Source organism: Elephantulus edwardii, unplaced genomic scaffold (genome assembly GCF_000299155.1).
Source record: "Elephantulus edwardii isolate Elephantulus edwardi_28Jun2011 unplaced genomic scaffold, EleEdw1.0 scaffold00024, whole genome shotgun sequence".
Lineage (NCBI taxonomy): Eukaryota > Metazoa > Chordata > Mammalia > Macroscelidea > Macroscelididae > Elephantulus > Elephantulus edwardii.
Window position 1 is genome coordinate 24,434,495 of NW_006399774.1, and position 3,549 is coordinate 24,438,043.

At 42.3% G+C, this 3,549-nt stretch overlaps 1 pseudogene; it reads left to right on the top strand.

The window, feature by feature from the left end:
* LOC102872768 overlaps positions 1–3,300 on the top strand; it is a 25,195-nt pseudogene extending 21,895 nt beyond the window's left edge.
* The last annotated feature ends 249 nt before the right edge of the window (positions 3,301–3,549 follow it).

A 3,549-nucleotide genomic window follows, 5' to 3' on the forward strand; every position in this document is an offset into this window, starting at 1 on the left:
TGTTGTAAGGAGAGACAGGTCCTTGGAGAGGGACATCATGCTTGGTAGGGTGTAGGGACGGTGCAGGAGGTGAAGACCCTCTATGAGGTGGATTGATTCAGTGACTAGGGTAATCGGGATGAGTGTGTCAGAGGCAATGCTATTGGCACAGGATAGAGCAGGGTTTAGGGCTGTTGTACATAGGGTTGCTATAAGTCGCAAACGACTCGACGGCACATAACAACAACAACAGCAACAGCAAATGTGTTAGTGTAAGGTGATTGGAATGAGAACATTAACATTTGGTATGATTCAGTTTTACTGTATTCTTGCAGTTAATAAGTACAGTTCTATGTTAATAATAAGTTGTTTCTATTTTCCTTGTTTATACCAGTCATAAAACAAAGAGACAGGTTCTGTATTTTTAAAAATATTAATTCATTAAAAAATAAAGATATAACTCATAAATTACCAAGATATAATTATAAATACAGAGGAGAAAGGGAGAAAACCCCCACAAAACCCCAAATTATTGCAAGAGACTCTGGAAATTGCACTAGAGTGTCAAGATGCTAAAATAAATGGAAGAGACACTGGAGTAAAAGAGATGAACAGAAGATTTCAAAGGACATCTTGAGAAGATACCACAAAGTATTAGAATGTTCAGAGAGCTGAAATTGAAGATAAAAAGAAAAGAGCTTAGTAGGTATTTTTAAAGCTAAAGTAGCTGAAAACCAAATCCAAGCCTTGAGTTTCAATATAGAGATGTTATGAACAAAAGCGTGAATGATCCAGAAAGCATCCAAAGAAGATAGAGGGCATACACAGTATCACTACACCAAAAAGAATTGGCTGACACTGAAATAGTTCAGGTAGTACCACAGGATCAAGAGCCAATGATTATGAAGGTAGCAGGTGAAGTTGCACTGAAGGCATTGGAAAAAAATAAGTCTTTAGGGTTAGTTGGAATGCCAACTGACATGTTTCAAATAATTGATACAGGCCTAGATGTGCTCACAAGCCTATGACAGGAAATTTGGAGGGCAGCTGACTGGAAGAGACCCCTATTTGTTCTCATTTGATTTTGTTGAGTTGTGGTCTTGGTGAAGAATGTTGAATATCCCATGGACTGTCAAAAGAACAAACAAGTCGATGTGGAAGAAGTGAAACTAGGGTGCTGCTTAGAGGCATACACAGTGAAACTTCATCTCATGTATTCTGTGCTTCTTGTCAGGAGGGACCTGACCACATAAAAAGATATACTAGAAAAGGCGGAGGGTCATAGAAATAGAGGAAAAAACCCTGATATATTAACATAGTTACTTGCTATGCATCAGAGCTGGACAATGATGAGGGATGATAGGAGAGTTGATGCCTTTCAGCTGTTGTGCTGCAGAAGAGTATTGAATATACCAAGGACTACTGGGAGAACAAACAGGTTCATCCTGGAAAGGGTGAAGTCAGGCTACTCCTTGAAGGCAAGGATTCTGAAGCTTTGTCTGACATACCTTGGACATGTTGCAAGGCGGGATCAATCCTTGGAGAGGGACGTCACGTGTAGGAGGGTCGAGAGACAGCACAGGAGAGGAAGACCCTTGATGAGATGGTTTGATTCAGTCACTGGGGTAATGGGGAAAGGTGTGTCAGAGACAATAAGGTTGGCAAGGAAAAGGGCAGGGTTTAGCATTGAAACCATAAAGTGAATACCCCAGAGACAAAAATCAGAAGAAAAATAGACATGGGTTTTAGTGAACAGATACTGAAAAAGTTACAAATAAAGAAAGAATTGAGCCCCTCCCCTCATTGCTCCTGTGCACTGGCTGTTGCTTCCTCGGGCCATTTGCTGGGGAACCACAGGGAGGAGTCACTGCCACAGAGACCCAAGGGGAGCAGTGCATGGGCACCAGGCTCTCCTTGCTTCGGGCATCTCAGGAGGTGTAAGGATAAGGATCATCAAGGTGGGCACTGTAGGAGCCGCACCAGTCACATGGAGTGCCCCTCTGTGCCCCTGTACCATGAGCTGGGCACTGAGCTGTGGGATCGGTTTGACAACCTCAAAAAACACACCCAGAGGGGAATTGATATTCTTCAGAAATACATCAAATCTGTAAATGAAAGGACAGAGATTAAACTCAGCTATGTAAAGCATTTCAGTAATTTCTCAAAGAAACGCCTAAAAAGAACTCGACGGAGGAAGAAGAATACAAGTATCCATCATGTAGATGAACAGCTGTGTTGGACAGCAGGAAGTGATCTCTGAGAACATGACTTCCCGGGAGTGACTGGATGGAATAGTAAAGGGAGCTGGATCAATTGATCGTAAGAATGATTCACAGTTGCTGATCAAAGCTTATAAATCAGATTTGAGCTTCCTGGAGACATCAAATTTGAGAATAACACTCAGCCAATGAAGCTCACAGTGTCAGATAACAGGCTGCCCAATTCCAGATCTCAAATTTGCTGGAAAATCTAAAGGAAAGTTATGGCCCTTCATAAAAAAAAAAAAAAAGCTTAACATCCCCACATCAGCCTCTCCCTCCTCCCGCTGCCTCTACCTCAACCTCTGCTGTTCCCAATGAACCTCAGTCTCCCAAGCAGCAAAAGGAACCCTTCTCCCATTGGTTCAATGAATTCGTGATCTCCAATCCCAAAATCCACTGCTTCAGCAACAATGGAGGATATCAGCAACCTGTCACCTGAACAGAGGAGGGAAAAGCTGCAGCAAAAAGTTGATGAATTAAATAAAAAAATCCAAAAGGAGATGGGTCAAAGAGATGCCCTAACAAAAATGAAAGATGTCTACCTAAAGTATCCTCAAATGGGAGATCCAGCCAGTTTAGAGCACAAATTAACAGAAGTTGGCCAAAATACAGAAAAACTGCAACTGGAGGTCTAGAAATTTGAGGCCTGGCTGGCTTATGTGGAAGGCAGGCTCCCAGCATGAGGGGACCAGGCCCACTAGAAGAGGTGAATGTACAATGCCCAAGATCCACTGTCAGTCAACAACTGTGCCCAGGGCCAAGAGAGCAGCCCTAATGCAGTTACACAGAGGAACAGAGTCAGGAGAGTGAGGTGAAGGTACTGGCCACTGATTTTCACAATGAGGAGCCACTTCCCACTATAAGGACTTGCAAATCTCTCTACACGTTTGAAGGTCAGAATGATTTTGGTAGCTGAAGGCAAAACACTGCCACAGAAGAAGACAAAGGCATTGGGTAGATCCATATCTGGAGGAACGAAAATGAAGAGGGTGGCATTCCCCCTTCGTATGTCAAAGTCTATTTGAACAAAAATGCCAAAGATGCTACGACTTATATTTAATACCAATTAAAAAAATAAACCACATTTTTTTAAGAAAGAAAGAGTTGACATAATGAAAAGGATATAATGATTTTAAAAAGTATGACAAGACAAGGCACAATCAACACACACACACACACACACACAAACTGCAATGAAAAACATCCAGACAAAAATGGCAGAACCTCCCACTGTGTCGCTCTCGCTGGCGCTGCATGGCTCGACAGACACATAGATCAATGGAATAGAATTGAGAATCCAGAGATCAAC